Source organism: Triturus cristatus, chromosome 1_1 (genome assembly GCF_964204655.1).
Source record: "Triturus cristatus chromosome 1_1, aTriCri1.1, whole genome shotgun sequence".
NCBI lineage: Eukaryota > Metazoa > Chordata > Amphibia > Caudata > Salamandridae > Triturus > Triturus cristatus.
Window position 1 is genome coordinate 1,313,239,321 of NC_140579.1, and position 13,059 is coordinate 1,313,252,379.

The following is a 13,059-nucleotide window of genomic DNA, read 5'->3' on the forward strand; positions in this document are numbered from 1 at the left end:
AATATATAGTTAGACATCTCGTAATTGCCTTGAGGTCCACTATATGTATAAAATGGCTGACCGCACTTACAAAGCCTGGAGAACCGGCTCCTGGATTTTTAGGGTGTGTCCTGCTCATGCAGGGCATCCTCACACTTATAACCAAGTACCCTACCTTCAGGATTAAAGGCCTACCTTAAGGGTGACTTATAGGTTTTAAGTGCAGTGACCTCAGATATATGGAAACCTATATCTGTTGTGAGTGGTGCTAGCACCAGCTCACAAAGGCTGCAATGGCATGCCTGTAGTCACAGTTTGAGTGGTCTCTCATGGAGGGCATAATACATGCTGCAGTCGGACACTCCAACCTTCTGTGTTCCACACGGTTTCTTCTGGGTCCACTGGGAACGGTTCTTCTTCTTGAAAACTGCAACCGCGACTTCCCCATTGACTTGCATTGAGTATGCAGATGCAGCTCTGTTTCCACCCTGCACACAGGCTCTGTGGGGTTCTTGGGTACTTACCTTGGGTGGTTCCTTGTGTCCCCAGCTCTTCTGAGTCTTCTGGTCCAAGTCCCGACTTCAGTCGCAGTTTACATTCCACTTCTTCAGTATATGGTTTGGTTCACTGTGTATGTGTACTTACATACCTGTCTACATTTGAAATATTGTGTGTATTATGTTGATATCTCTGGGTAGGAGATATACCCATGAGCTAGTGTGTGTGTATAATAAATATAACTATTTTAAGAACTAAACTGTGTGGTTCTTTTTAGTTTAACCTACACTATATGATTAGTTCTGGTAAAACAAGCTGCTAACACTCCTTCTGGACTAAGCCTGAAGGCAGCTCTCCACAGCTACTACTTAGAGAGCTTTCTATGGTTGTCTAAGACCACTAAAATCACCATAAGGGTTGTCTGGATTAGTGCAAAGTGCTTCACTTAAATAAGTATGCACCATATAGTAAGTCATTCTCCTATACCATTTCTACTCATGAAACAGCCTTTGCTACGCAGACAGTATTACGCAAAGCCATTACTATGCAGGCACTACAATGAACACGTCGTTACCACGCATTCCATTACCACGCAAGTCGTTACAACGACTTGCTTTAGGGAACGCGTTGTTGGATTATCAATCCAACACCTTCACTAATGTTTCACCGACTGGAGTTGGAGTAGGAAAATATACTATTCCAAAGTCCAACACTTCCCTAAGGCAAGTTGTTGTAACAACTTGCGTTGTAATGGAATGCGTGATAACAACACGTTCGTCGTATTGCCCGCTTTGTAAAGGCGTGCGTTGTAAAAGCATGCAGGATTACGTGATACATCCGTTCTGCAATGTTCTGAACAGTGTGCCTTTGCTTATGTGTTGGTGTGCTTCTAGGATGGTCAAGCGAGTGTCAGGGTTATGATTTAGACCGCAATATATATTTAGAGCGGCTACTCTTTAGGCAGTTAACCCCCATATCTGCCGGTACACCCTATTCCTGGAATTACCTTTTTAATAAGGAAGGCATATTTATGTGACACTCTCTCTTTCAATATGGCACCTGCATAGGGTCACCTTTTCATTGCACCAGCGTTACGAACCCGGTGCGACTACGGGCTGGTGCAATAATGCACACCTGTGACTAAGCTCCAAACATACTTATTCTTGCCCTGTTCTCCAGCCAGTCACCTCTGAGAAGGCAGAGACTGGGTAGGTTTGCATCCTCACTTTGCGTCAGGATACAGTATGCACCATTTTCTTTCCCAGCCTGTGAGATTCAGCCTCATCGCTACAGAGTCGCTTACAAGACATTTGTCTAAAAGTTTATTCCTACATTTAGAATACCGTTTACAGATATGTCTCCAGCCAGCTAAAATGTTGCTTGTTCTCTGCATCCACCCGATGGGGCCCTCTGATTTCCATAATTGGGTGAGTGTAAACTATGGACACAGTGCTTGTTTGTAATATTATGTGGTGTCTTCACATATCTCACTTTGTTTACTTTGTTTTAAGTGGTCTTGCGATCTTGGCACTTTTACTATTAAGGGCTAACTCCTGGGTAAATGTACTTTTTCTGCAGCATTTGTACTCCCTCTGCTACTTATGCTTATTATTCAACTTTATTGTAGTCGTCTAAACTGTTATTATATCTCCACTACATGTCATTGTTTTACCACTATTAAAGGTATTAATCTTTCTGCTACAATTTGATGGTAGTGACTGGATAATTACACACTGATCAAGAAAATATTCCCAATCACTGTGTAGATTAGGAATATAGCTCATGATGACTTGCTCTTGGTCACTTGGTCTACTAAGGCAAGAAACATGCAATTGGTAGTAGCAATCACAAAAGGGAAAAAAAAGCACTTCAAGGAAAAAAGGACAGTATAACAGATAACTAGTATAAGCCTAAATAATATTCCACAATGTAGGGTATCGGGGTGCTGAAATAACTGAGAGCACCTACTACCATACGGTGCTGTCGGCAGGTTACATGAACATGCACATGGACATCTCTAAAAGCACAGCTGTAGCACAACCTTGTTAGTCACAAAGAATTCCCAAAAAGCATATATCAAATGTGTATATGTCATGACAAAATGTACTATAATTCTTAAGTCCATAGGTGAGTGTATCCTGTTCAGATCATGTATAAATTGTCAAGGATCGTCCACGAATCACATCAATTGGAAAAGTTCATTTATTCATATAGGACAAATTCCCAGCAGTTATAGAAACCAACACGTGTTTCGTCTGTACACATCTGGATTCAGACTTTTTCAAAGGCTGGAAAATAAACATCATACAAATTCCATGAGCTACTGTATCTTATAGCTAATGCAGACACAAATGCTAATAGTTAAAACTCATGTACATATGTCTCATAACTCCAAATTCATTCAAAAAGGCAAAATGAGGAGACCTCGTGAAATAAGATCTACTACAGAAGGTGTCCTGTTTATTGACACCCTACTTGCTAGTACATCTCAGCACCTACAAACTATACTGAGACATGTGAAATAAATAGTTGAGAATGTGCATCACAAATTTAAGAAAAAAGGTTGAGAAAAAGGAGAGAGGAAAGAAAAACCACACCAATAAGTGTATCACACGGTGACGACGGAACAGGTCCAAGCTGAACAACATGCATCGTGCATAGTGCACTGCATGGAAACAAACCAGTTACTCTAGGTGACTATATACTCTTATGTAATGATCATGAAAATAACTCAACACCCACCAAAATGGATGGAACGTAAGCCAGAGTTCCATGACGCAAAGGGTCCTCCTCGTCAGTAGTGTCCAGATATATACACTGCTGGTAATATAAATCAATATGAAATTCTAATAAACAACACGTCGTCAACACAAGCACAAATGAACAAGTTACTTACCTTCGGTAACGCTTTTTCTGGTGGATACAGTATCTGCCTGTGGATTCCTCACCTTGTGAATATCCCCTGTGCCAGCAACATTCGGAAACTTTTGTAGCTCTCCACGCCGACGAGGACGACGTCACAGAAGCACGGCTCCGCTGACATCACTGGATCCATAAGAGGACCTTGTCGGCATGATGACGTCAGTTCGGCCCTTTTTTCCGTGCCTTCGAGGCACACGGACGGACTGACAGCAATATATATACAGTATACACAGTACATAATATACAAAACAACACACACAGTGTGAAGATAATACAGGAAGGCAAAAGAAATAACACACTGCCTTTGACAGTAATAAATACATTTTGAAACATCATCACTATTGTAGGTATACAAGGTTAGACAACGGGGAGGCGGGTGGGTCAGTGAGGAATCCACAGGCAGATACTGTATCCACCAGAAAAAGCGTTACCACCGAAGGTAAGTAACTTGTTCTTCTGATGGATACATCTGCCAGTGGATTCCTCACCTTGTGAAAAGATGCCCACAGCAGTCCCACTCCCGGAGGAGGGTGTCCACCCTTCTATACCAGAAAATCCTGATGGACGGAAAGAGCAAAGTGTCCATCCCTCCTCACCTCGGAATCCAAGCAGTAATGCTTCGCGAAAGTGTGGAGGGAGGCCCAAGTTGCCGCTCTACAAATGTCCTCCACAGGAACACCTCTATATAAGGCAGATGTAGAAGACTTTGCCCCGGTAGAATGAGCCCTTATACCCTCTGGAGGTTCCTTACTGGCCAAAGAGTAACATATCTTGATGCACAAGACGATCCTTCTGGAAAGGGTGCGCTTGTACACCGCTCTGCCTTTCCTGCAGCCAACAAAGCCCACGAAGAGCTGGTCATCCACTTGAAAGTCTTTAGTCCTTTTGAGGTAAAAGCTCACCGCCCTCTTAGGGTCCAAGCGGTGAAGCCGCTCCTCCTCCTTGGAAGGGTGATGGGAAGGATAGAAGGTAGGAAGGGTAATGGACTGCCCCTGATGGAAAGGAGTTACCACCTTAGGCAGAAAAGCAGCCTTGGCCATGAGTATCATTTTTTCAGCATGAATGGTCAAGAACGGGAGTTTCGAACTCAGAGCTTGAAGCTCACTTACCCTCCTTGCCGAGGTAATGGCAATGAGAAAAACAGTTTTGAAAGACAACAGCCTTAAGGGACACTTGTGCAAGGGCTCAAAGGGAGAACCCATCAGGTAAGTTAAGACAAGATTTAAGTCCCATTGAGGCACAATAAAGGGAGTAGGCGGAAATTTGTTGGTAAGGCCCTTAAGGAACCGTAATACAATAGGTGACTTAAACAAGGACTGCTGATCCGGCAAACAAAAGAATGCCGACAAAGGCGATAAATATCCCTTTACAGTAGCAACAGCAAAGCCCTGCTGAGCAAGAGAAAGAGCAAATTGAAGGATGTTGGATTAACGAGCCCTCAAAGGGTCAATAGACTTCTCTCCGCACCAAAGAACAAATTTAGACCACCTATAAGAATAGATAGATTTAGTGGAATGACGTCTGGCAGACAATATTACATCTACCACATCAGGTGGAAGAGAAAAATAATTCAGGTTGCCCTGTTCAATCTCCAGGCATGAAGGTGCAAGCTCTGGAGGTGGGGGTGTAGAACCTGCCCCTCCGACTGCGAGAGGAGGTCTGCCCTGAGAGGGAGACGGAGCGGAGGGCACGAGGAGAGGTGGAGAAGATCTGTGTACCACACCCTTCTTGGCCAATCCGGGGCGATCAATATGACTTGGGCCTGGTCTTGGCAAATCTTCCTCAGAACCTGAGGAATCAAGGGTATGGGAGGAAACGCGTAATGTGAGTCCCACCTCAACTGAAACGCGTACCCCAATGCTCCCTGCATCGGATACTGGAGACTGCAGAATGACGGGCAGTGAGCATTCTCGTGAGTGGCGCACAGGTCCACACGAGGAGTTCCCCACGTCCGGAAGACGTGCCGAACCACCTCCAGATGGAGCCTCCACTCGTGGTCGGCGGAGAAGTGCTGACTGAGACTGTCTACACGCACGTTCAGAACCCCGGCCAGATGATTTGCCACCAGACAAATCTGATGATCCTGAACCCAGGACCAGAGACGCAGAGCCTCTCTGCAGAGCCAATGCGACCCCACTCCTCCCTGCTTGTTGACATACCACATCGCGGTAGTGTTGTCCGCCAGGACTTGAACCGACTGACCGCGAAGGGAAGGGAGGAAGGCCTTGAGTGCCAAACGTATCGCCTGCAACTCCAAAAGGTTGATGTGAAGCAATCTTTCCTCTGGAGACCAAAGACCCTTGATCTCCAGATCTCCCAGATGCGCACCCCACTCTAAAGTGGATGCATACGTGTTAGAAATGGGATCTCTGGTTGGCCAAGGCTTGCGCCAAAGCCAGGCAGAGACCACCACCACAAGTCAGGGCTGGTGAGTTACACGCCAAAGATAACCCCTGCTCACCCCCTTGGTAACTTGGCACAAGCAGTCAGGCTTATCCCGGAGGTAATGTGTAAAGCATTTGCGCGCACACCCAGCAACAACACCCTAGGCCCACCACAAAAGAAACTCCACACAAGGTTATATATAAAAATAGCCTTTGTGTTATACCAAAACACATTAGATAATATTCACACAATTTACACTGTGCCAACTGGCACTGGGCAGAATTTAAAGGGGACTATTTACATAGGACAGGGCCACATGGACCACTGTCAGAAATAAGCACTTGGTAGAACTAGAACTTTGTAGAAATGGCACTTGTAGAAACTAGAATAATTGTAGCACCAAATAATCATTGTAGAACACAACCAGTAACCACTGGTAAAAGGTAAGTACACCCTACGCAATTCTAAACACCTTAGGCATATATCACGCAGGGAACAATGAACTCACTAGCATAACCTATACTAGGAAAACAATCTCCTAAGCATAGACACATTTAGAAATAGAAATAAGCATAAAGGCAATGCACATTACGCAAAAGTACACATGTAGAAATAACCATATACCCTAGGTGAGGGCACAACACAGAAAAACTGTCCCCAGGCCAACTTGGCCTCTCAGGGGCTCAAACGCCCTTTGTCCAAAATGTCAGGGCTGGGCTGCGCAGGCAGCCAAGGCAGAAGGCGCAAAAGATCAGGCCTAAACGTTGCAGCTGCCCGCTAATTGCTGGGCAGCTGTGAAAATGAGCATGGGCCCCAGCGTGCCCACTGAGCCCTTCTCTGGGATTCTCAACTTGAAAATAAACTGTCCACCCGTTGCAGCTGCCCTCTACGGCGTTGCAGCTGAGGACGCCAAACCAGCACTGGCACTGCGGGGGCTTTAGGAGTCCACACTGGGACTCTCTAACTGAAATGGCCCCCAAGTCCCCCTGGGACTTCTAATGACAATGTGGCCCCAAAAGAAGTAAATACTGGCAGGAGGGGGGCGGGCACCGGCAATGTGCCCCGACGCTCCCTCTAACAACTGCACCAAGGAGACCTACTCACCGGGCTCTCACAGGGCTTGGGGAGGGCTAACACGGTTCCCCCTTCAGCCCCCACTCACCGGGACTTTGACGGGCTGCTCCGGTCACGGTGGGAGGCTCTCTGCTCCTGTCGTGGCGGGATGCTCCAGGATCAGCAGGAGAGCCCCCCTCTTCCCGGGGACTCTCTCCTCCTCAAGTGCGGCGGGGGCAGGCACCGACAATGTGCCTCAAGCCCCCTCCGCTTTTGGTCTTCCGGGGCAACGCGGCTCTCCCTTCACTAGCGGAGCCTCGCTGACAACAGCGCTGCCCTGACGCGGCAGCGCGGGACGAGCCTCCCCGTTGCTAGGGACGCCCTCGCAGCGGGAACCAATCCCAGCGCGGCCCTGGAAGTGGTACGTCACAGCCTCCGGGCCTACGGCGGTGAGTTTTCCTCTTCCTTCACCGAAGCGCGGGGTGGGCTCCCACCTTCGTTCAAATTAAATCCAATGGCGGGGTGGGCACCCGCAACAACGAGCACCACGGCAGGGTGGGCACCCGCCGAAATTATAATAAAGCGTCAGGAGGCGGGATGGGCACCTGCAAGGACAAGAATAAAGATAAGCGGGGTGGGCACCCGCTTCCAAGGTACCGATGCGAGGTGGGCTCCCGCTCGGTTTTCTTAGCGCCGAGATGCAGGGTGGGCACCTGCTCGATAATTAGCAATTGTGGGGGGGATCCCACATGGTGCAGCTTCGTGCTGGTGGCACCCACCGTCCTCCACAGCGCTTCCTTGGACTCCAACAAATAAAGCGTTTCTCCCAAAATAAGGCAAGTAAAGCGCTCTGCCAGGCGCTCGGTTCAGGGGGCACAAGGCTGGACTCAGGCAGGCCAGCACACAGGGCCCTCCAGCAGGGAGGCAGTCCCTTGTGGCGATTCCTCCTGGAGCCCAGCAGCAGCAGCCCCCCCAGCGTCAGGACAAGCACAGAAGAACATTTTACATGGGGTCGCAGCCCCTTTTTATTCACAGGTTTCCTTTGTCTCAGGCGGCAGGGTTAAGGAAAAACCAGATGCAACTGGTTTTGGAGCACTCTCTTGTGCTCAGCCCCTCACCCCATTCACTGGACAGGCTAGGGACATCAGTCGCACCACAGGGGGCGGAGCCAGCATTGTGTAGGGAAGGCCCAGCCCTATTCAGGTCCCAGGTGCACTCCTCCCACCCATCTGGATGTAAATCTCACTATTCACCACTGGGGCAGACCCATCCTGACTCCTGGAGCCAGGCACACCAGCCAATCACAAGCCAGACAGTTACTTCACATTTATTACACAGACATGCCAGCTTCTAGAAGTGGCACTTCTACACTAGACACAGTAACGCCGCACACATCATCGCGCAGCATTCAATCTCACGAGTTCGCACATACCAAACTCGACCCTGCACTGCCCACGCATCAGGAACTACCATGGACACTCAGATCCCCCATGCATTCCTATGGGAGGGCAGGTCAGTCTCACTAAATGTAACACAGAGCGCACGCACCTTACACTGGTACACAGTATTAAAGTGCCTAGAGGCCTAAAACCACTTACACGACATAGGGAAAGGCTAGGACAAATGCAAAAGGTTTTGGCGGTGAACCCGCCAGAAGGGCCAAGTCCAACAATACGTTATTACTGTGGCCACCGATGGAGGTAGATGGAAGGGCTTTCCTTGGGACAGATTGCCCTCCACGATCCACCAAGACAGATCCGCTGCAGCTTCTCCGGAGATCCTGACTGACTCCCTGAGATCTCCGTTGTGCTGATACCACTGCCTGTGGAGGCACCACTGGAGCGCCCTTATGTGCCAGTGTGCATGGTTGATAAACAGAATGCAGGAAGCAAACAGACCGAGCAGACGAAGGACCTTCAGGACTGGTACGACCGCTCCATTGTAAAACAAGGGAATAATTTCCTGTATATCGAGAATCCTTTGAGGAGGAGGGAATGCCCAACACACAGTAGTGTCCAGTACCGCCCCTATGAACAGGCTGCGCTGAGAGAGCACCAGGTGAGATTTGGGTACGTTTATCGAGAAACCAAAATTGTACAACAGCTGGGTTGTAACTTGCAGATGATGAAGCACCTTCTCCGGCGACTCCGCTTTGATTAGTCAGTTGTAGTATCACCTATCTAGGTTCACACCTTGCGTGGTTTCTGTCTCGCATCTGCAATGCACAAACTCTTGACCTCTCCGTAGGTATGTTTGTTGAGTCTTCTCTTCATCTAGTGCACAACACTGTACCTCCTTTCGAGGTGCGTTCTTACACGGACATGACATTACATATGTCATTACATTATTTATACCTTCACTACAGTGCACGCTCTTACCTTTCTTAAGGTGTCTAGTGTGGGTTGTTTGTTTTATTCTACAGTGCACAATAGTTTGATTTTCTCTTGTTGTTACCTATGCAAGTTATTACTGTTACCCTCATGGGTGTGTAGTTTTGGTTATTACACAGTAGCTATAGTGCATTGGTTTATGTTACACTGGGCGTTTTTGTCTCATCTCTGTTTTTTTTTCATTCTCAATACTGTAGCCCAGTACTTTTCTATTTTATTTAACTCAAATGTTTATTACATTATGGAGAAGAATGAGTTGTATAATGTATTTATTTTCTTCTCTGTCATCTTCTACTTCTCTCCTGATGTGGATTGCTCTCTCGCTTACTCACCTTGCCAGTTGGTGTACAGAGAGTGCTCATTGATGGTTTCTTATTCTTTTCTTTATTTCTTTCTCTCTACCTCTGCTTGGTTTCTCTCTAGTACTCTCCTCTCTATTTTGTTCTTCTAGCTTCTACATCTGATTTCATATTTCTCTTTTCTGTTTTCTTCTATGGAAGAAAGGAGGATATGTAGTATCATGGTTATTATTCTGTTCTTGTCATCTACTGCTCCACCAGTGGAATCCTCTAGAGAATGATGTAACATAGAATGTTAGTGTATGAAATGCACAGTTGGAGAAGGGCTGAGCGCCTTGCTGGCTGCTCCTGAATTAATCCTCTTAAAACATCACAACTGGCCTGGACCTGATTACTACACCAGTCGTCCAGATAGGGAAAAACTGGAATCCCTGATCTTCTGAAATGGGCTGCCACCACTGCCATCCCCTTGGTGAAGACTCGAGGTGCAGTAGTAAGACCAAACGGAAGGACCGCAAACTGATAATGTTGCGACCCTACCGTAAAACGGAGATACTTCCTGTGCGACTTCAGGATGGGGATGTGGAAATACGCATCCTGCAAGTCGATCAACACCATCCAGTCCTCCTGTTGCAGCACTTGAAGAACCTTTGCAAGTGTGAGCATCTTGAACTTCTCCTGCTTCAGAAAAAGGTTCAAGATCCTGAGGTCCAGGATTGGATGTAGCCTGCTATCCTTTTTCGGAGTCAGGAAATACCAGAAGTAGCATCCTTGACCCCTCTCCTGCTCTGGAACCACCTATATCGCACCTTTTTTTATTAATGTAAGGACTTCCTCCTGCAGGAGAAGAAGGTGGTCCTCCGAGCAAGCACCTTGGCAAGGAGGGTAATTCGGAGGGAATTCCCGAAAGAGAAGAGCGTACCCATTTTCTACAAGATCTAGAACCCAAAGGTCTATAGTGACCGATTCCCAATCTTGTAGAAAATGGGTAAGCCGGCCCCCCACAGGACCAACATGATCCAGAATGGTGGATCTAGGGCTGCTTTTCAGTGGTGGGAGGGAGGAAGAGGAAGAGGAGGAAGAGAGCTGCCACCTCGAGCACGACCTCTGATCCTGCCTCTGTAGCTCTTATACAGGGTATTCTGTTGCTGCTGTTGCTGCTGCTGCTGGGGCTGCCTGTAGGTCCGAAAGGACGACCTCCCAAAGCCTCTGTATCTCCTATAAGAAGAACCCCTAGGCTGTGTCTGCAGACCCAGAGATTTGGCCGTGGCTTTGCTTTCCATGAATCTTTCCAAGGCCGCATCAGCCTTTTTACTAAAAAGCCCAGAACCGTCAAAAGGCAGGTCCAGAAGCGTTGCCTGCACATCAGAGGAGAACTCAGATGATTTCAGCCACGCACTCCTCCTTGTGGCGACTGAGGAGCCCATAATTCTGGCGACAGAGTCCGCAGTGTCCAGGCCACTCTGGATTACCGGACGCGCAGCCGCCTGAGTGTCTGACAGCACTTCATTAAAATTCTGCCTGTCCTCCTCAGATAACTTAGGAGCCAGCTGTTTAGCAGAATCCATGAGAGTGTGGATATAGCGGCCCAAGGGACAGGTGGCATTTGTTGACTTTAAGGCCATACTCGCCGAGGAGAAAACTTTCTTGGCTGACTGGTCGAGCTTTTTAGAGACCCTGTCACTAGGAACCTGTGGAAAGGCCCCGGAAGACCTCTTTGAGCAGGCAGCCTGAACCACCAGACTTTCCGGAGAAGGATGGGAAGTAAGAAAGTCTGGATCACCTGGAGCCGCCCTGTACCTTCTAGCTACAGTCATAGAAACCGCAGGAGCTGAAAAGGGCTTTCGCCATACCTCCATGACTGGTTCAGTGATGGCCTCATTAAATGGAATTAAAGGCTCTGTCACGGTGGAGGGAGAATGCAAAACCTCAGTAAGGATGTTAGGTTTGAATTCAGCAGTTGGTAGCTGTAAATCCAAAAGCTCTGCTGCTTTCCTAATGACCGTGTGGTAAGGAGCCACATCTTTAGAGGGAGTATCAGCTGGAGGAGTAATCTCCTATTCTGGTGACAAATCTAGGCCACTAGCCTCCTCCAATTCCTCAAACAAGTCATCAGACTCCATAAGCTCACCCTCTTCCATCTCTTCAACCTGGTACCTTTGCTCCTCCAGAACCCTTTGTGCTTCTCGCCTGGACCTAATCCACAGGACCAGCGTCGGCGGCGCCGCAACTGACTCCGACGGAGCCGGCGTCGAACACGGATCTGGAGGAGCAGCCAGAGTCGAACGAGGTCGAGCTGGAGCCGGAGAAGATGGAAGCGACGTCGATGTCCTCGGTGCCGGGAAATGCCAAGATGGCGTCGCTGGCAAAAAAGGCATAAATGGAGCCTGAGCGTAGGCTTGAGGAACCCCCAGATTAAAAGCCATTGGACCCATGGGACCCCAAGGTGCGCCAGAGGGGTACATTGCTCTTGTGAAGACGCCATACATTGCATTTAAATAATGTGATGGGTCTTGTCCCGGGCCTGGAAAGGGGGGATAAGGCTCAGATTGAGGCATAACCGGACTCGGGCCAATCGGCGCCGACGGTGGAGCCAGCGGAGTCGAAGACTCATCAGGAGCCGGAACTCCTTCAACCGGAGCCGGAGAAGGCGTCGGTGATGGAGCCGGAGAGTGCTCCGGTGAAGCCGCAGTTGAGGTCAGGCAAACAGGAGAAGCAGGATTTGAGACAGGAGAGGGAGAAACATAGTCCTTACGACTTCGAGTAGGCGAAGTCGATCTCGGAGCCGCTTCCTTATATGAACGGCATCGAGAGCCATGCCTCTTCTTCTTTTTATGCTTCTTGGACTTAGAAGCATGACCCGACGTCGACTTCGACCCCGACCTTGACCTCGATCTGGAGCGTCTTCGATCTCTCTTCTCTTTTTTCATCCTTGCTATAAACAACTTAGCTTCTCTTTCTTTTAAGGCCTTAGGATTCATCTTGCAGCAGCAAGAGCATCCCTCGACGTCGTGATGTGACGACAGGCACCAGACACAGTCCTCATGTGGATCCGTGATGGACAAGTGTTTACCGCACTCTCTACATGGCTTGAATCCAGACTTCTTCGTCGACATCATTCAAAAGAAGCAAGAAGAAAGAGAATCACCAGCAGAAACACAAAGTAACTAGCCAAAGCTACGGAGAGTCCCAGAAAAGCGTTAGCGTCGACGATGCGGAAAAAAGGGAACTGACGTCATCAGGCCGACGAGGTTCTCTTATGGATCCAGTGACGTCAGCGGAGCCGCGATCGGAGCCGTGCTTCTGTGACGTTGTCCTCATCGGCGTGGAGAGCTACAAAAGTTTCCGAATGTTGCTGGCGCAGGGGATATTCACAAGGTGAGGAATCCACTAGCAGATGTATCCATCAGAATATATACTACGAGGCATATGGGCTGGGCAAAGCATATAGTTTGGAATTAATATCAACATATCTTGTTAGGGTGTGCTATAGTGAAAGCACAGTATTGAGCACTCTTTACTGGTGCCCATGA